The sequence below is a fragment of the Bombina bombina genome, chromosome 1 (genome assembly GCF_027579735.1).
Source record: "Bombina bombina isolate aBomBom1 chromosome 1, aBomBom1.pri, whole genome shotgun sequence".
NCBI classification, from domain to species: domain Eukaryota; kingdom Metazoa; phylum Chordata; class Amphibia; order Anura; family Bombinatoridae; genus Bombina; species Bombina bombina.
The window spans coordinates 631,443,210-631,465,269 of record NC_069499.1 but is presented as its reverse complement, the minus strand read 5'-3'; positions in this window follow the sequence as shown (position 1 = coordinate 631,465,269).

Sequence of the window (22,060 nt, the reverse complement as noted above, 5' to 3'; positions counted from 1 at the left end):
GCGGCACCTTAAGATATAAGGCTTAATGCCGTGCAGGTGTATAGATGGGATCTAAGTAGTTAATAGTGTATCTCATAATATGTACATTCGTCTGTTAGTAAGCAGGAAGCAAACAGTATAGGCGTAATCATGGAACGTAGCTCAGCAGGAATAAGTAGCAGGCAGATAGTAGCATATATTTCTGTTAGTTGCTAGACAGTCCCGTGCAAGCAGTCTTAAATGCATGAGGATGAAAAGTTCATGATAGAGATGGTAAGCATAAGTGCAAAGTGGGAGACTGCACGGTAGTTGTGCTTAGTAGTGATGTTATTTCGAGACTTGTAGTTTTACCCTTGCAACCGGGTAGCAATATCCAGTTCTTATATAGATGTGCCTATTTATCAGGCAAGACTTATAATGGCATACGACCTGTTTCCTGCTCAGTCCCAGGACTATTGTATGGCAAGCAGTCCTTTGTGGATCCCCAAATCCATCTTACAGGAGATCCTTCATGAGCGTAAGTTTGCAGAGCTGTTAAGTTCAGTGGCGTTCACACGAACCTCATGTTCCGTGTCGGCTTGTCCAATGCTGACGCGCGTTTCACCCGCTGGGTGTGTCGGGCTTCGTCAGGGCGTAATGACGTAGGGAGCTTCTCCTCTCCCTTTTAAACTCAAGAAAAACCACGCCCCTATTAGAAAGCTATAGAGCTTCATAGTGCTAGACAGGATATTTGAAACTTAACGGACATACTATATATTGCCCAAATTCTGGTGGTATTAAAAACATAGCAAGTCTGGTTCATAACGTAAGTGAAAAGTTATATACAAAAGGAAATAAAAAACTTTATATGTACAAAATGAGTTATAATTTGGTCATGCATGTTGTAAGGTAAATATGAGAAAGTTACCAAATGGAATCTACGCTAAAGCCCTGCGTACAAAATACTCAGTTGAAAAAATATATCATATTGCCATTCTATAGTACTTGTATGGAGATGGTGCTTAATTGAGTATTTTGTTATATCACTGTATGGTACACAAATATCTGAGAACGAGAGTGAGGTTAAGAAGACATTTATGCCTTACAGAAAGCAGGCCATGTCTATCCTATCGTTTAACCCATTAGGTATCTGGGTTTGTAGGATCGTAATCCACCTACATTCCTTCTGGAGGAGGACTTTATCGTTGTCACCCCCTCTGTTATTGGTAATGCCTCTGTCAATACCAATGAATGAGAGGGAGTCAGGGTTGCAGGCGTGAATTTCTTCAAAGTGTTTTGCCACATTACTCTTGGGATTTTTATATTTAATGTCATCCCTATGTTCAGTTATCCTATCCTTTATGGCTCTCCTGGTCTTACCCACGTAAAAACGTGGGCAACTACAGGAGAGGAGGTAAATAACCCCTTCGGTACTGCATGTAATGTGGTGTTTTAATTTATACATTTTGCCTGTATGGGTGGAAAACACTTTAGTTTTTGCCATGTATTTGCACGCCACACATCGCCCACAGGGATGATTTCCAGTGGACCTGTGTGTGGTAAGCCAATCCGTTTGTTTTCTGAGTGACGTATACTGACTTCTCACGAGTTTGTCTCTCAAGTTAGGTGCTCTTCTGGCAGTGATAGTGGGGTAGTCTCCTACTTCTCTAGATACCCCTTCATCACTCGTTAGAACGTGCCAGTTTTTTTGCAGTATCCTTCTCAGGGTTTTCCAGTGACAATTATAGTCCGCTATTAGTCTGATTGGACCCTGTTTAGCTTTTTGTTTGGGTACAAGAAGTTGTTCTCGGTTTGAACTAGCTGCTTCATTTAGAGCTCTGTCAACAACTCTTTTTGAATACCCCCTATTTAGAAACCGTTGGTGCATCTCTTTGGCATGTTCATAGTATTTTGTTTTTGTGGAGCAGTTGCGACGGAGTCTAAGGAATTGCCCCTTAGGTATCCCCTTCTTCAAATGGTCGGGATGATGGCTTGTCGCAAGAAGCAAACTATTGGTTGCAGTGGTTTTTCGAAAATTCTCAGTCACTACTGAACCCTGGTTGAGAATAATCTTAATATCCAGAAAGGATATTTCCTTCTTGCTGCTTTGCAGAGTGAGATAGATATTTCTGTCATTTTTATTCAGAGTTTCTACAAAAGTAGAAAGACTTGTTTCTGAGCCCTCCCATATGAGGAAGATGTCATCCACATATCGAAGCCATATGTGGATGTTTTCCTCAAAGAGAGGGCTCTGATATACATCTTCCATCTCCCAGGCTCCCAAATGGAGGCAAGCATATGTGGGGGCACATGTCGCCCCCATAGCTGTCCCCTGCTGTTGAACATACACTTTGTTGTCAAAGAGAAACACATTATTCGTCAAAATGAACTCTAACAGTTCCATGACAAAGTCAGTGTGCTGTTGTGTTTGTGTGCCTCTCATCGCAAGAAAGTGGTGGCATGCCTTCAAACCAACATTGTGAGGGATGGACGAATAAAGTCCTTCCACATCTAGACAGGCCATGATGGCACCTGGAGGGACTGACAGGTTATCAATTTTTCTTAAGAAATCTGCCGTGTCCAGGATGTAAGATGGTAGTGTACTCAGAAATGGTCTAAGGAAGTAGTCTACATAGTTGCCTAAGTTTTCAGTTAGGCTGCCAATGCCGGCAATTATTGGACGGCCAGGCGGATGGTTAGCATTCTTATGTATTTTAGGAATACAGTAGAAGACAGGTGTTATTGGATGTTCAGGGTAAAGATATTTCTGTTCATGAGTAGTGATCAAGCCATCATTCTTTGCTCTTTTCAATATATTGAAAAGTTTAAATTGTAGGGAAGATGTTGGATTGAATGTCAATGCTTTGTAATGCTTCTTATTCAGAAGTTGGCGTTTTACCTCTAGGACATACAGGTTCTCATCCCACAGGACTAGGTTTCCACCTTTGTCCGCGGGCTTGATCACAAACCCTTTTGCCGTGATGAGGTCGGTGAGTGCTTTGCGTTCTGATTTTGTTAAATTATCATCAACAATTCCTGTAAAGGACAGTCGATTCACCTCTTTCTCAACTTCTCTTACAAAAATATTGACAGCTGGCACCATTGATAGTTGCGGCATATACTTAGATTTTGCTTTAAGATTGGAGGTGGTTTTATTGTAATGAGGAAGATCCTTGATCTGGATAGAAGCATTTTGGCTTCCTTCATTTTCTTCTAATAGGCTTTGTAGGTTTTCTAAAGTGGTCTTGTCCTCCATAGTAATGGCGACATCGTCCACTAGGTGTTTGCTTTTGCCCTTCATTAATTGTGACAACACAATTTTTCGGGCAAACAAATGGAGGTCTTTTATGACAGGCAAAATGTATAAATTAAAACACCACATTACATGCAGTACCGAAGGGGTTATTTACCTCCTCTCCTGTAGTTGCCCACGTTTTTACGTGGGTAAGACCAGGAGAGCCATAAAGGATAGGATAACTGAACATAGGGATGACATTAAATATAAAAATCCCAAGAGTAATGTGGCAAAACACTTTGAAGAAATTCACGCCTGCAACCCTGACTCCCTCTCATTCATTGGTATTGACAGAGGCATTACCAATAACAGAGGGGGTGACAACGATAAAGTCCTCCTCCAGAAGGAATGTAGGTGGATTACGATCCTACAAACCCAGATACCTAATGGGTTAAACGATAGGATAGACATGGCCTGCTTTCTGTAAGGCATAAATGTCTTCTTAACCTCACTCTCGTTCTCAGATATTTGTGTACCATACAGTGATATAACAAAATACTCAATTAAGCACCATCTCCATACAAGTACTATAGAATGGCAATATGATATATTTTTTCAACTGAGTATTTTGTACGCAGGGCTTTAGCGTAGATTCCATTTGGTAACTTTCTCATATTTACCTTACAACATGCATGACCAAATTATAACTCATTTTGTACATATAAAGTTTTTTATTTCCTTTTGTATATAACTTTTCACTTACGTTATGAACCAGACTTGCTATGTTTTTAATACCACCAGAATTTGGGCAATATATAGTATGTCCGTTAAGTTTCAAATATCCTGTCTAGCACTATGAAGCTCTATAGCTTTCTAATAGGGGCGTGGTTTTTCTTGAGTTTAAAAGGGAGAGGAGAAGCTCCCTACGTCATTACGCCCTGACGAAGCCCGACACACCCAGCGGGTGAAACGCGCGTCGGCATTGGACAAGCCGACACGGAACATGAGGTTCGTGTGAACGCCACTGAACTTAACAGCTCTGCAAACTTACGCTCATGAAGGATCTCCTGTAAGATGGATTTGGGGATCCACAAAGGACTGCTTGCCATACAATAGTCCTGGGACTGAGCAGGAAACAGGTCGTATGCCATTATAAGTCTTGCCTGATAAATAGGCACATCTATATAAGAACTGGATATTGCTACCCGGTTGCAAGGGTAAAACTACAAGTCTCGAAATAACATCACTACTAAGCACAACTACCGTGCAGTCTCCCACTTTGCACTTATGCTTACCATCTCTATCATGAACTTTTCATCCTCATGCATTTAAGACTGCTTGCACGGGACTGTCTAGCAACTAACAGAAATATATGCTACTATCTGCCTGCTACTTATTCCTGCTGAGCTACGTTCCATGATTACGCCTATACTGTTTGCTTCCTGCTTACTAACAGACGAATGTACATATTATGAGATACACTATTAACTACTTAGATCCCATCTATACACCTGCACGGCATTAAGCCTTATATCTTAAGGTGCCGCACGCAGTAGGGTGTAGTAGTTTAAAAAGTGTGTCTCACTAATATATCTCCCTTTTTATTTGTATGCACAATATAAAAATATGCCTTATATGTATTGCCCATAGTTACACCATATTTCTGTGGGCGCAAATGTCAGTATCTACTTAGATCCCATTCTTATACCTGCCCGGCAATTAACCCTACACTTGAAGGTGCCGTTCGCAGCTGGGTGTAGTAGTATGACAAAGGCTCCGTGTGAAATATAGTTACTTCACCATTCACACATTGAGATATCTCTGTCTGACATGATAATTGACAGCAAATTTAGCTATCTTCTGTAATATAGGTATACCTGTTGAAATTCCATGTCAGTATATGTACAAAGTTCAGGTATTCACGCTAACCCCTGACCGGTCAGGTTTGTTTTATTATTTTGTGTTCATTTTTTCTGTTGTATGTACAATTTCTTTCTTGGTCTATTGTTATAGACATATTGTATCTGTATTTTTGAAACAATATGTTTCGCTAAATAAATGCTAGAGATTGTCCTCTCTTGTGGCCACTCAAGTTTATTCTTTTTTTGGGATACCCCTCATCTTACTTTGATGAGCTAAATAAAAAACTTTTTGAAAAGAGTGCTGAATTCCCTGTCTTTCATCCTGATATACTAGGTTCAGGTTTTTTCTCTGTCTTAAATCCCATATAATTTATTTTAAGGGTCTGCACCACATTTAAGTCATATTTAGGCCATACCGGTATTTGTCCAAGAACTGGTGGGTCACTACTTATTAGCTCTTAGCAGTTGCGTCCCCTCCGTCATTTCCCCTATATATATATATATATATATATATATTATATATATATATATATATATATATATATATATATATATATATATATACATCTCAGTGTATTTTCTGTTCCTTTAAGTCTGAAAATGTGTGGATTTTCCACTCCTGAAAACTGACTAACCTTGCCACTATCCCTAATTTGAAGTTTGTTATCTTATCTGCTGAAGCTAAACAATGGATATTTTGTTCAGTGGAAAGCCCTGTCGTCTCAAGACTCACATCTGGGTTGGCTCTTACAAATAAGAAAAGTGGTCTCAAGACTCACATCTGGGTTGGCTCTTACAAATAAGGAAAGTGGTCTCAAGACTCACATCTGGGTTGGCTCTTACAAATAAGGAAAGTGGTCTCAAGACTCACATCTGGGTTGGCTTTTACAAATACGGAAAGTGGTCTCAAGACTCACATCTGGGTTGGCTCTTACAAATAAGGAAAGTGGTGGGTGGTGTTTCACCTTTGAAAAACAAGGTATTAATCTATTCTAAGCGGCATATTTACCAATGTATGAACGGACATTATATGAAGTAGCGTATCATGTCCGCTGCACATCGATAAATGCAGACAGCATATGCTGCTGGTGCAATGCCGCCCCTGCAGATTTGCGGCCAATCGCTGCTAGCAGGGGGTGTCAATCAACCCGATTGTTTTCGACCAGGTTGATTTCTGTCCGTGGCCTCAGAGCAGGCGGACAAGTTATGGAGCAGGGGTCTCTAGACAGAGCTTGATAAATATGCCCCTAAGACTTTAATAAGAAAATCATGTGATTACAAGTGTTTACAGTCCCTTTAACAAGATTGTCAGGGTTTGCTTTGCTATTGCAACTTCTCATCCATTTTTGTGAAATTGCAACATTAAAGGGACATTAAAGTATTTTTTCATTGCTACATCTAAAAGATGATGTTTTAACATGTGTTTTGTGTCCCTGCCCCCTCTATGTAAAGACGTCCTTGCCCTCCAACAGTGTTTTGGGAGTTGTTCTCAGAAGCCAGCTGGCAAGCTGGAAATGATAATAACTTGTGCACAAACATGAATTTCCTGCTAGTATCAGTATCATGTTAAAAAAAGTCATATTTTCTCATGCAAAAAGATGATTAATAGTTGCTGTTTTTTACAGAGATATTAAACTGCTGGGTACAGCTACAGGAGCAAGTGTCATTCTGTGCCTGCAGCTCTCAGCAAAGCTAATCTCTTATTTTATATCAGAATTGCTGGTTAGTGAAGCTCGACTTCTTCACACTGAGCACCACCATCTTGGGACTTAAATGTTTTTTTACCTTGAGATAGAAGCTTTGCACATTCACAGAAACGTGGTATTAATGTTTCCTAGACAAGCCGTATCATGCACTTCAGTTTAGCGTGCACAGTACAGAGCTGGATCTGTACATTGCGTCATTGCGCTATAATATTCCTAAGGGCTTTTTAATATTTGTTTTGTAACTTTTATACTATATAAAAAAAAACTGCAAACATGTAACTCCTCTGCTGTCTTTTAACCTTAAGTGTAAGATACGGCTGTGTAAAAGGCAGCAATATAACTGATCTGTGAAAGTGCACTACTTCTGTCACGGGATGCAACAATACGTGCTTAGCAAGATGGCTGCGCCCAGGATAAAGCTTTACCAACTGGCTTCTGTAATGAATTAAAATAAGTGAGTGACTGCAGGTACAGGAGGAAAAACAATAGGACTGTGAGTAGCAGTGGTATACTTAGGTTTTGTGCTGCCCTAGGCTACTTCTCCTAGGGATATTCCCACTGATGATTTCTGTTAACTCTGTGTGCAGCTCCTGAGCTATCAGTAACAGCTGAGCTGCAACCATGACAAAGGGTACTTGGCCAGCTCCCCTGCAGTAGGGCAGCAACGAGGTTCCACAGGGGCAGCTTGGGTGGCTCACCGTCCTCAGGGAGATAGTGAAGGGCGAGCTGGCTATAGAGATGGGGGTCTGCCCTGGACTCCTCACTCAGGTAGGCATTCACACTACATCTGAGGATCCACCTAGGCCGCCATTTTGTGATGAGGAGACTGGAACAAGGAGGACGCCAGTCCCACCACTCCAGACAGGCTGGCGCCTCCATTGTCTTCATTGTTCCCCAGGGTCCGGTGGTATCAGGATGGTGTATTTGGGCTGACTCTGGGGGAGCGGCGGCACTTCCAGGATGTCGTTGGAAAGCCCTGGGTCTCAAGCTGCTGTACTCCAAAGAGCACCTTGATCCGCAGTGCGGCTCGAAAGTTAGGGGCGACCAAATGTACACCGAGAAGGCCACTGGGAAAGGGATGTTGAAGGGGGGGTCTGGGACCCCCGGTTTCCAAGGGAGCTCTCTTCCAGCAATCACTCTGCCTCTTTCCATTCCCAAAAGAGCGGAACTCTGGGGAAAAGGACCGATGGCGTCACTTGGGTTAAAGGAGACTGGGGATCCAAGCTGATGCGGCGGTCGGCAGTTCCATGGGGCCGGCCCCCCGACGACCAGTCTGCTTAATAGGGCTCAGAAACCCTGGTTCTCAATGTAGAACCAGGGTTTCTGAGGTTGTTAACCTTTGCAGCCCAGTATTCGTGACAATTTTACTACCCATTCCCCAGTTTTGCACAACCAACATTGATATATTAATATACTTTATAACATTGAAACCTCTACATTTCTGCTTGTTTCTAAGCCACTAAAGACAGCCTCTTATTAAATGCTTTTTTATTTTTTTATTTGCTTTTCACAACAGGAGACTGCTAGTTCATGTGGGCCATATAGATAAACATTGTGCTCACACCCATGGAGTTATTTAAGAGTTAGCACAACACATGTGATCAAGGGGCTGTCAGAAGATTGTTAGATACAAGGTAATCACAGAGGTAAAAAAATATATTAATATAAAAACGTCTTGGTTATGCAAAACTGGGGAATGGGTAATAAAGGGATTATCTATCTTTTAAAACAATAAAAATTCTATTGTAGACTGTCCCTTTAACTATGATTAAGCGCTGGTTGCAGCGCAAACTGCGTCAGGGCTGTTTAATCATGTGTGGCTTGCATGCCAGCCTATGCTTTTTACAAGATTTGGAAATAAAATATGTTTTAAAAAGTACCATACCCTGGAGTGCAAGGTCTCTTCGTTTGTCCATAATACTTCCTGGTGAGTAGTAAATATATAACTTCCAGCTGTCCAGTTGTTCCAAGACAGCCCTGTTTTTTTAGTTTCCTGTTCCTGTCTTTTAAAAGGACATAAAACACAAACATTTCTTTTACGATTCAGATAGAACATACAAATTTAAAAAAATTTCCTTTTTACTTCTATAATAAAATTTTCTTTGTTTTCTTGTTATCTTTTGCTGAAAAGCAGAAAGCTAAGTTCAGGAGTGTGCACGTGTATGCAGCACTATATGGCAGCAGTTTTGTAACAACATAGTAACATAGTAGATAAGGTTGAAAAAAGACTGAAGTCCATCAAGTTCAACCTATACAAATCTAAAATACTTACAAAAAGCTCCAGTTAAGCTTAAATAACCCCATTAAAATGTGACCCATTTAATACTAGCAATCATATCCATGAATTTTGTTTATATACAGAAATTTATCCAGACTATTTTTAAATGTATCTATGGTATTGGCATTCACTACCTCCTTTGGTAATGAGTTCCACAATTTTATTGCTCTTACAGTGAAAAAACGTTTCCGTTGCAGGAGATTAAATCTCCTTTCCTCCAACCTTAAATTATGACCTCTTGTCAGAAACAATTTTCTTGGAATAAACAGAGCTTCTGCCATCTCTGTATATGGGCCTTGAATATATTTATATAAAGTAATCATGTCACCTCTCAAGCGCCTTTTTTCTAAAGAGAACAGACCCAGTTTGGCTAGCCTCTCCTCATAGGTTAATTTCTCCAATCCCCTTATTAGCTTTGTGGCCCTTCTCTGAACTTTTTCTAGTTCTGCAATATCTTTTTTAGCAATCGGTCCCCAGAACTGCACTCCAAACTCAAGGTGAGGTCTTACCAGGGCTTTATATAATGACAGAATTATGCTTTCCTCCCTTGAATCAATGCCTCTTTTAATACATGCTAGTATCTTATTAGCCTTTGAAGCCGCTGCCCTGCATTGTGCACTCATCTTTAGCTTGTTATCTATTACTACTCCCAAATCCCTTTCCTCCTGTGTTTTGCTAAGTCTTGTCCCATTTAAAAAATACGTAGCCTGCTTATTTTTACTTCCAAAATGTAGAACCTTGCATTTTTCCGTATTAAATCTTATTTTCCATTCACTTGCCCATAGTTCTAATTTTAGCAAATCCCTTTGTAAAGAGAGTTCGTCCTGCTCTGACCTAATGACCTTACTTAACTTGGTATCATCTGCAAAAATAGAGATGTCGCTATTTAATCCTTGCTCCAAGTCATTTATAAAAATATTAAAAAGAACAGGGCCCAGTACTGATCCCTGGGGGACGCCACTGATTACCTTTGTCCAATCTGAGTATGATCCATTTACTACTACTCGTTGCTCCCTATCTTTTATCCACTTATTTATCCATGAGCTATGTTATACATTAACAAGAGCACTATGTGGCAGCACTAATTACTGTCATGTAGTGCTGCAGACATGTGCACACTACCTATCTGGATTTCTTTTTAACAAAGAATAACATGGGAACAATGCAAATTTGATAATAGAAGTATATTTGAAACCTTTTTAAAAATGTACTCTCTATCTGAATCAAGAAATAACAAATGTGGGTTTTATGTGCCTTTAAAAGGAACATTAAACACTAAATAAAGGACCACTAAAAACAGTAGAATAGCATAATCAATAAATGCATAATAAATAGATACCGCAAAAGCACTTAGTTTGAATTTCAAATGAGTAGTAGATTTTTTTTCTGATAAATGTCAAACAGGTAGATTACGAGTTATGCGCACTATAGGGTTTTTAACGGATGCAACAAAAGTTGCGTTATTTTACCCTCTATAACGCTGCCATTTCTAGTTTTGAAACAGCCGGCTTGTGCATAGGATATGGTTGCGTTGAGGTACATACCGCACAAAATACAAGCGCTGTTTTGACGTGTTTGTGCACGCTTTCCTCATAGACATCAATTGGGAGAGCGGTTTAGAAAAAACCTAACACCTGCGATCGCAGAATGAAAAGCTCCGTAACGCAGCCCCATTAATGTCTATGGGGAAAAAAAAGTAATGTTTAAACCTAACACCCTAACATAAACCCTAAGTCTAAACACCCCTAATCTGCTGCCCCCGACATCGCCGGCACCTACATAATGTTATTAACTCCTAATCTGCCATTCCCGATATCGCCGCCACCTAAATAAATCTATTAACCCCTAATCTGCCACTATACTAAAGTTATTAACCCCTATTCCCTCGTACCCCAACATCGCCCACACTATAATAAATCTATTAACCCCTATTCCGCCGCTCCCTGACATTGACACCACTAAATAAAGCTATTTACCCCTAAACCTCTGGCCTCCCTCATCACTACCACTAAATAAACCTATAAACCCATAAATCGCCAGCCCCCCACATGATCCCAACAACCTAAATTAAACTATTAACCCCTAAATCTAACCCTAACCCTAACCTTAACACCCCCTAACTGTAACACAATCAAAAAAGAGCTAAATTAAAGTTACAATTATTAACTAAATAATACCTATTTAAAACTAAATACATACTTACCTGTGAAATAAAAATAATATATTGTAGCTATCTTAAGTTTTATTTTTATTTCAGAAGTAAGTTTGTATTTATTTTAACTAGGTAGACTAGTTAGTAAATAGTTATTAACTATTTACTAACTACCTAGTTAAAATAAATACAAACTTACCTGTGAAATAAAACCTAAGCTGCCTTACACTAAAACCTACTATTACAAAAATAACAAACACTAAAATTACAAAAAATAAAAAAACCTACCATTACAAAAAATAACAAACGAAATTATACAAAATAATAAAAATTATTCCTATTCTAATACCCTTTTAAAAAAATGAAAAACCCACCCCAAAATAAAAACCCGTAATCTATAATAAACTACTAAGGGCTCTTAAAAGGACCTTTTTGTGGGCCCTTAAAAGGCCCTAAACAAATCAGCTCTTTTCCTACAAAAGATAAACAAATACCCCCTAACAGTATACAAACCCTCACCCCCCAAACCCACAAAATAAAAATAAAGTAAAACCTAATCCACCCATTGCCCTGAAAAGGGCATTTGTATGGCCATTGCCCTTAAAAGGGCATTCAGCTCTTTTTCCTCCCCCTTAAAATGCCATTTAGCTCTTTTATGAAATGCCCAACCCCTAATCTAAAAATAAAAACCCACCCCAAAACAGATTTTTGTTTTTTACACAAAATAACAAGCAAATTATCCAAAATAATAAAAATTATTCCTATTCTAATACCCATTTTTTTTTAAAACACCCCAAAATAAAAGAAACCTAATCTAGAATAAACTACCAATAGCCCTTAAAATTGACTTTTGTATGGTATTTCCCTAAGTTAAACAGCTCTTTTACCTGACAAAAAATAAAAAGACCCCCCTAACATTACAAACCCTCACCCCTCCCAAACCCACAAAATAAAAAAAACTATCTAAAAAACCTAATCTACCCATTGCCCTGAAAAGGGTATTTGTATGGGCATTGCCCTGAAAGCGGCATACAGCTCTTTTGCTGCCCTTAAAAGGACATTCAGCTCTTTTAAGAGGGCCCACCCTAATCTAGAAAAAAACCTTAAAAAAACCACTAACCCCTCTTTAGGTACTCTCAGTTGTTGAAGTCCCACTTGAACAATCTTCATCCCGGCGGCTCCATCTTCATCCAGGCGGCATCTTCAGCCAGGTGGCTCCATCTTTATCCATGGTGGGACCGGCAGAGGTACAGGCAAAGGTCCAAGGTCGAGGTCCAGGCAGAGGTCCATCGATCCAACGTGGAGGTCCTCTTCAGGTGATCGTCCGCCGCATACTGAGGATTGAAATGCAAGGTACCCCTTTTATACTGGGGGTACCATTGCATTCCTATTGGCTGAAAAATTTGAATCGGCTAATAGAAATTAGGGCTGCTAAAATCCTATTGGCTGTTCAAATCAGCCAATAGGATTCAAGCAGCTCTTATTCTATTGGCTGATTTTTTTAATTTAAGCAGCTCTTATTCTATTGGCTGATTTTTTTAATAAAAGGGGTACCTTGCATTTCAATCCTCAGTGTGCGGCAGACGATCGCATGAAGAGGACCTCCACGTCGGATCGATGGACCTCCGCCTGGACCTCCACATAGACCTCCGCCTTGGACCTTCGCCTGGAGCTCTGCATTCGCGCATCGCCGCTCCGCCTCCACAGGGATGAAGAAGATGCCCGTCCCACGTTGGATGAAGATGGAGCCGCCTGGATGAAGATGCCGCCTGGATGAAGATGGAGCCGCCGGGATGAAGATCATTCAAGCGGGACTTCAACAACTGTGAGTACCTAAAGAGGGGTTAGTGTTAAGTTTTTTTAAACTTTTTTGGGTGGGGTTTTTTTTTTAGTTTAGGGTGGGCACTCTTAAATGAGCTGAATGTCCTTTTAAGGGCAGCAAAAGAGCTGAATGCCCTTTTTAGGACAATGCCCATACAAATGCCCTTTTCAGGGCAATGCCCATACAAATGCCCTTTTCAGGGCAATGGGTAGATTAGGTTTTTTAGATAGTTTTTTTTATTTTGTGGGTTTGGGGGGGGTTGAAATGTTAGTGGGTCTTTGTATTTTTTTTTTCAGGTAAGCTGTGTTTAACTTAGGGCAATACCTTACAAAAGGCCATTTTAGATTAGGTTTCTTTTATTTCAGGGTGTTTTTTTTAAATGGGTGTTAGAATAGGAATAATTGTTATCATTTTGGATAATTTGTTTGTTATTTTGCCTATAGATATTCCCTTTTCAGGGCAATGGGTAGATTAGGTTTTACTTTATTTTTATTTTGTGTGTTTGGGGGTGGGGGTTTGTATACTGTTAGGGGGTGATTGTTTTTATTTTGTAGGAAAATAGCTGATTTCTTTAGGGCAATGCCCTACAAAAGGCCCTTTTAAGGGCCCTTAGTAGTTTATTATAGATTAGGGTTTTTTATTTTTAGGGTTTTTTTTTTTTTTAAAGGGTATTAGAATAGGAATAATTTTTATTATTTTGGATAATTACGTTTTGATTTTTGTTGTAATGGTAGGTTTTTTTATTTTTTTCGTAATTTTAGTGTTTTTTATTTTTGTAATGTTAGGTTTTAGTGTAAGGCAGCTTAGGTTTTATTTCACAGGTAAGTTTGTATTTATTTTAACTAGGTAGTAATAAATAGTTAATGACTATTTACTAACTAGTCTACCTTACCTGTGAAATAAAAATAAGACCTAAGCTAGCTACAATATAACTATTAGTTATATTGTAGCTAGCTTAGGTTTTATTTCACAGGTAAGTTTGTATTTAGTTTTAAATAGTTATTATTTAGTTAATAAATTGCAACTTTAATTTAGCTCTATTTTAATTATGTTAAAGTTAGGGGGTGTTAGGTTCAGGGTTACGGTTATGGTTACATTAGGGTTAGGGGTTAATAGTTTAATTTAGGTTGTTGCGATGTGGGGGGCTGGCGGTTTAGGGGTTAATAGGTTAATTTAGTGGTAGTGATGTTGGAAGCCAGAGGTTTAGGGGTTAATAGGTTTATTATAGTGGCGGCGGTGTCGGGGAGTGGTGGAATAGGGGTTAATAGATTTATTATAGTGTGGGTGATGTCGGGGAGTGGCGGAATAGGGGTTAATAAATATTATTAGTAGCGGTGATGACGGGAGTGGCAGATTAGGGGTTAATAACTTTAATATAGTATTTGCGATGCGGGAGGGCCTCGGTTTAGGGGTTAATAGGTAGTTTATGGGTGTTTAGTGTACTTTTTTATGTAACAGTTTTGTTGCGTAAAACTCATAACTACTGCTTTCAGATTGTGAAATGGATCTTGTCGGTATAGGCTGGAACGCAAGCATTTTAGCCTCACTGCAAAACTTGTAATGGCTGCGCTATGGAAGTCCCATGAAAAAAACGTAATTTTTACGTGTGCGGGACTGACGTTGCGTTACAGGCTTAAAGACTTGCGGTACAGCTATACCGACAAGACTTATAATGGCTGCGGTCCTGTTTTAATGCTGAAATTACCATTTTTTCAGTGTTAAAACACGAACGCAAAACTTGTAATCTAGGTGAAAGATAGTTATATTTCTCTTCCTAATCATGTGACAGCTATCAGATAATCACAAAATACATATACGTATATCCAGTCAATCTTTCACATGCTCAGTAGGAGCTGGTGCCTCAAAAAGTGTGCATATAAAAATACTGTGCACATTTATAAGTGAATTGGAAAGTTGTTTAAAATTGTGTGCTCTATCTGAATCATTAAAGTTCATTTTGTCTGTATTTATTTTACAGTACAGTCCTCCCACCAGCAGTGTGTAGTCAGGTATGTGGAAGCCATGAGCTGTGATATATAATACCAGTGTAGGTAGGAGGCAAGGGTTGTTTCACAATTTGGAACATGTTTAATTGCTCCCATTTGTATGTTGAGGCCATGGGCGTCCGCAGAAATTTTAGCAAAATACCATCAGATATATGTAGAAATAGGTATTTATGAATAAATAGAACATATTCTTCTATGTGAAGAACATTGGAATGTGAAATATTAATATTTTATATTTTCATGTCGGGTTAGCTCACTTGGAATATGCAATCAGGTTTGCCCGCGGGTAGGGTGCTTTTTTCCACTTTTTTTGCTCCATTAACTCCCATGAGGGAATACAATAACACGCATGCAATATTTGAAGTTCAGTTTTTTGGGTTAGTACGCAAGTGAAAACTTTTAACTTTCAACTTGTAATACGAGTGCTACCTGATGCGCACAAAAAGCTTACTTCTAGCGCAGTTAGCACTCGATTGGTAGCGTTAAATACAGCTCCACTTGTAATCTGGCCCTTGATAGGGTGCTTTGTAGAGTCCTGCCATACAGATGCTGAAGAGGCAATAATTGCCTATTTTGGTACTTACTGTAAAGGTATTCTTCTACCAATTATGTGCTTGAGAGGTGATTAGGAGTTTGATGATCTAACCTGCATTAAAGAGCTATAAAATAGCAAAATGGAAATGCTCTAATATGTTAGAACACTTAATTGCTATACTGTTGCTTGCACAAAACCCTGTGCCTAACGCCTGTAATGGGATTAAACACATAGTATCAATGATAATACATGAAGCAGGAGAGAGAGGCTTGTTGTACACATGAGCTGCACATCATGCTAAAAACTGGGGCTCATTGGTGTCAAAAGACTCAAGTGGGTGCTTGTGCTTGGATTTAAGGAACAACATCCTAGAGAGGGGGACTTTTGCCTCCCCCCCCTGCAGGACCACCAAAGATGCAGAAATGGCAACTTAAAAATTATGCCTGTTGTCATTTCAAGTTTGCTGATTGCATTTGTTGTTGTTGTTTTTTCAGATTTGCATTTAAAGGACACATTAGAAGTATGTCTATGCACCAAAAGAGGTGAGGAACAGATGGAATAGTTGAATGTTATGTGTATGCACTTTGCATTTTGTTATGACACAACAGATCCCCTAAAAGAAGCTGGAGACAAGGGAATATCTCCACGTGACCTCATGTCATGTGACCACCAAGAAGGGAGGATGCTGGGAGTTAATGAATGACTTAATTCCATTTCTTTGATTCTCTTTCTTCTCAGCAGATGTAAGCCTTTGTCTTAATGGTTTCAATTATCAGAGCTAATTACTGATAATTGCTCCCAGAAGAGTGGGTAAGAGATACAAATTGTGCTGCTTGGAGAGAGAGTTTGACATGGAGCAGAACATGTTTCCAGACATATAAACAGGAGTGCAAACTACAGGCATAATTAGGTCCCTCAATAGCAGAGACTATATTATTCTTATTACTTTGTATTACTTGTCTATTCATCCCCAGTAGCCACTCTTTCCTTTTGAGGAAGGTTTACACCTTATGTCTGTGGTCTGTCAGTAATCTGACGTCTGTGCAGTTGTAGGGTGCACAGGTTGGTCTGTACATTCTCTGACATTTTCTCATTAGAGGATTAAATTCACAATTTTGCAAATCTTTTAAATACAAAATCATTTAAATAAACAATGAATAAGGAAGACATATTGTTGCACTCAATTAAAGTCAGCACTTTTCAAAGAGATTTAAAGCAGGCATGTAAAACAGATGGCCTTGCTGCTTACTGAGGCTACCACCCGAATAAGTGCTAGATTACAAGTGGTGTGCTAATTTATTGTGTGCCAGTAAATGGGCAAATTTGCCCATTTACGGGTGCACGATAAAAAAAACAGCCATTACAAATCACTGGTTATAGCTACCACTTGCTTGCGGTATCAATTAGCGATCAGAAAATTAACCAGAGATCAGATCTCTTTTTAATTTTCTAAAAGTGCCCCAAATGCCCCCAAAATAGCCTTTTTCCATAAAAAACTACTGCACATGACAGCTTTTAGAGGTTAAAAGTGGCGGATGTGGGGTGTTAAAAAAAAACGGCACTGAAAAGTGCATTACATTGCGGTCTATGGGAGCTGTTTGTTCCCTGTAAATACATATTTTGCACTCAACTTGTAATCTAGCCCTAAATCGTTTTATTTACTTTTATTTTCTTTGAAGTGAAGAACCCACCTTCACTTTTCTTGAAAACACACTTATTTTAATTAAACTGAAAGACAGGATAAAATATAAAATGCATAAGGCTCTCTCTTTAACCCCTTAAGGACCAGCGTCATACCCTGGGTCTCTCTCTGTCACAATCTCGCTAAAAGTAGCGAGATTGCACTATTTCTGCATGCCCCATGAGTGTGGCAGTGCAGAAATAGATGGGCAGAGTCACAAATGCAGAGAGGGCCACTCTGTGGCCCTGTCTGCATCGGACAGCGGTGGTGTCGATCGTTGGTGGGTGGGAGGGTAATGATGGAGGCGGGTGGGAGACCCATCGCTGGAGGGGGTTGGGAGGGGGTGGGAGTGGGTGGGACCCGCAAAAAAAACTAACAGCTGCAGGGAGGGGGAAAGAGGGAGAGGGATCCAGAGGGGGGGATTAGAGGGTAGGGACAGATATAATCTCGGATGTGGAGGGGGTAAATAAGGTACGGGGAGGTAGGGGGCAGCTACACTACAGAAAAAATGTTTTTGTGGGGTTTTTTTTAATATAAAATAATTAAAATTACTGAAAACTGGGTACTGGCAGACAGCTGCCAGTACCTAAGATGGCGGCTAATAGGTAGAGGGGGGAGGTTTAGAGAGCTGTTTGGGGGGAAGATAAGGGAGTTTGGGGGTAAGGGGGGATCCTACACTGCAGAAATTATATATAAAAAAAAGATTAAAAAAAGCATTTTATTTTAGTACTGGCAGAATTTCTGCCAGTACTTAAGATAGGGGTGACCATTGTGAGGTGGGGAGAGGGAAAAGCGAGGGATCAGGGGGTGGGATGTGTCAGGTAGGAGGGTAATCTATAGACTAAAGCTAAAATTAACCCTACAAGCTACCTAATTAACCCCTTCACTGCTGGGCATAATACAAGTGTGGTGCGCAGCTGCATTTAGCGGCCTTCTAATTACCAAAAAGCAATGCCAAAGCCATATATGTCTGCTATTTCTGAACAAAGGGGGTCCCAGAGAAGCATTTACAACCATTTGTGCCATGATTGCACAAGCTGTTTGTAAATAATTTCAGTGAGAAACCTAAAGTTTGTGAAAAAGTTAACGATTTTTTTTTTATTTGATCGCATTTGGCGGTGAAATGGTGGCGTGAAATATACCAAAATGGGCCTAGATCAATACTTTGGGTTGTCTACTAAAGATATATATATATATATATATATATATATATATATATATATATATAGTTTTGGTAGGTAATAGGTAAATATTAAAAAAGGCTCTATTTCTGTTTAAATATAGTGATGGCAAAATGCTAAAAATGCTCTGGTCTTTTGGGGAAATTTTAGTCTGAAATGCCTGGTCCTTAAGGGGTTAATATAATAAAGTAGTAATATATTTTACTGAAATAAAAATGCATTTTAAAAGACTTTTTAAAAATCGCTCCTAAACTAAAGAAGAGGTGAAAGTTATTGTTAGTTCAATAAAAGGTATTACAACCTACTGCACCACTACTTGTGGTTCTGGTATCTGAATCACTGGACTATCACAGCTACTCCAATGAACATATATTTAGAGTATTGCTGTAAATTCTAATAAACCTGCAAACATACACACAATCTGAGTGATTAAGCAGTTAGACTTCATGTTATGTCACTGTTACGTCACTGTGTCACTTTCCAGACCACTGTGAACTGTCCCTATAAGTGGAAAAATCAATTCCTACTAAATAACTTGTTTCTGGTTCTTTAATCTACAAAAAGGAAGATGATTTTGTTTGTGGAACGGTGCAGTCTGAGTAACATTATTACTAAATATTTCTTGACTGATTTTCTTTTATATTCAGAAAAGTCCACTGTCTAGCTCAATACTTTGTGACAATTCGCATCTGTTTTATAATCTTTTGGGAAATATTTAAAAAATAATAATATTATACCAATAACCAAGCACACCATGATATCATGTTGTATTATTTGTTTACTGCTCAGCAGTTGGATGTGTACATTCTCTACAATACTTTAACAGCAAACAAAGTTGGCCATAGCTACATCTTTCTTGGAAAATGAACTTATTTGACCTCTTACTTCAATAGTAGGTTATAACAGGGGCTTGATGGCCTCTGGAGCAGAAGGTCAGCGATTCTAAAGCATTCTGGGACATTAATAATATCTGTATCATACATATGTCTCCCTTTACAGTGGTCCGTGGACATGGTCTAACATTTATGGACAAGATATAGGTAGTCCTTAGTTTTACATTGTGAAACCACAACATATAAAGGGAAGAGAAAGTGCCCGAAGTTTCAGCTGGAAAGAACTGCCAAGCAAGGACCATACTCAAGATGTCTGGGAGCTCTGAGTATGACAGAAAAAAGTCAAAAGAAGAGGAACACATTTTTGTACACATGAACTTTCATAATAAGAATAGTGAGTTTACTGTTTATTGTCTTTATTTTTCTCACCCTACAGTTCTCTGTTACTTGTAGATTTCTAGGGAATTAAATATCTTTAAATATGAATCAATTTGAAGACATTAAACAAGAAAAGAAAGCAGAAGAGAAAAAAAAATAAAGAGAGGAAATGAACAGATTAATATTATGTAGTAAAAGGCACATAAACCATAACATTCTCTGCAATATATTGTATTCATTGCATTAAATACATATATCTCTGTTTGTCTGCATGTAGCTAAAAAGTGAGAGTTAAAGGGACAGTCTAGTATAAATTAAACTTTCATTATTCAGATAGGACTTTTAATTTTAATCAACTTTCCAATTTACTTTTATCATCAAATTTGCTTTTTTCTCTTGGTATTCTTAGTTTAAACTAAACATAGGTAGGCTCATATGCTAATTTCTAAACCTTTGAGGGCTGCCTCTTATCACAGGCTTTTTAAATCTCTTTTCAACACAAAGAGACAGAAAGTGCACGTGGGCCATATAGATAATACTGTGTCAGGCACAGGGAGTTATTTAAGATTTAGCACAAAACAATGCTAAATTTAAGACAATAGATAATAAACAGTCACAGTCATGTGATCAAGGGGCTGGAAGAAGGTTCCTAGATACAAGGTAATCACAGAGGTAAAAAGTATAATAATATAACTGTGTTGGTTATGCAAAACTGGGGAATGGGTAATAAAGGGATTATCTATCTTTTAAAATAATAACAATTATATGGTAGACTGTCCCTTTAAGTATATTTTAGTACCTCATGTGGTGCTTAATTACATCCCAGACACCTCGTTTTGTGTTCAATTTTTTACATGAACTGGACATGTAGAAAAACTTTAACATTAAAAAAAAAAAGTTGTGTTATCAGAGGTTAGAGGTCAAATGGCTGTTAAACAGGTTACAGATGTTGAATTAAAAGTTGTTGGGAAGGCATTTTCTATTTTCTCTGTCATACTGAGCCAATGCAAGGTATATGGGGTGCTAACTTCTCAGGCACTAAAAACTCTAGTGAGAAATGGGTTATTTGTGTTTTAATCAAATGCATTTGAAAGGTTTCTAATTTGAAAAGCCCATAAAAAGAAACCTGAACAGAAATTCTAATGGGTGGAACGAGGTCAACCTTGTTATTGATATTTAACATTTTTTTAAATATAACAACAGTTAAAAGGACATTAAACTACAGTATCGTGGTTACTACTCCCCATACTCTTCAAAGCCATTGTCTTATTTTAACCCCTTACAAGTATTAGTGAAGTTCTGCATCTTCACACTGGGAGCCGCCATCTTGGAGCTTATATTTGTTATATAACTTTTAAACTGTGCAAAAAACTGCAAAAATGTAACATTTCTGCTCTCTATGATGTGATATAAACTAAAGTGAAAGGTACAGCTGTCAAAAAAAAAAATCTGTGTAGAATATTGACAACCAGGTACATTTCCCTACACTACATACTTACATAGTATGATGGCTTCACTCCAACCTGGGTGAAAGTAGAACAAGAAAAGGTTTTAGAGGTATTTTACAGGAAAAGGAGGCAAATAAATAATACATCAGCCATACATCAGCAAATAGGATGGAAGCTAATTCTATTGGCTGATTTTAATTTTTAAATCAACAATAGGATTAATTACTATTTCTGTTGGGTGACTTTAAAAGATAAACAAATAGAAAGAAAATAATTTCTGGAACAGCTGTATAAAACTTGTAGCATGGCAAATAGAAGGCAGAACCATAACAATGTCAATGTCAGTCCTTACCAGGACCCTGGGGCTGAGTAATGGAAATTTGTTTACACAGAAGAAACAGTCAAGGGCTTGACACACAGAAAATTATTCTAATGGCATTATCAGCTGCAGGCAAAGTTAGTAACCAGAGGGACTAACTTCTGGTTCTAGGTATTCAGCAGAATGGAGAATCAGGAGACAAGCAGGGTTGGCAGGGGATCAGGCAGTGTCAAAGGCCAAAGGAGAAGACAAGAGTGAGGTCAAAGTTCAGGCAGGAGGTTACAACTCAAGGCAACGCCAGACAAAATCAGCAGGCAAAGAGAAAGTCAAACTCCAAAGCAGAGGTTACAACTCGCAGACTGCCTAAGACAGAATCAGCAAGCAAAAGGGAAACTCTGAGTTCAAAGCAGAGGTCACAATCCAGAAGAGCAGACATCAACAAGGAACGCACACAGAACAAGAAACATTTACAAACGGGCACTATGATGGCCACATTGTTTAAATAAGCAACACAAATGTCGAGATAAGATACGGCATGGACACAATGTACACAAAAAATAAAAAAAATAAAAAAGGCAAAAACAAAGATGGCACCCAAAAATAACACAACAGCAAGCAACCAAAAGTGTTGATCGGCTATCATGGTGTGACAGAACACAGCAAGTG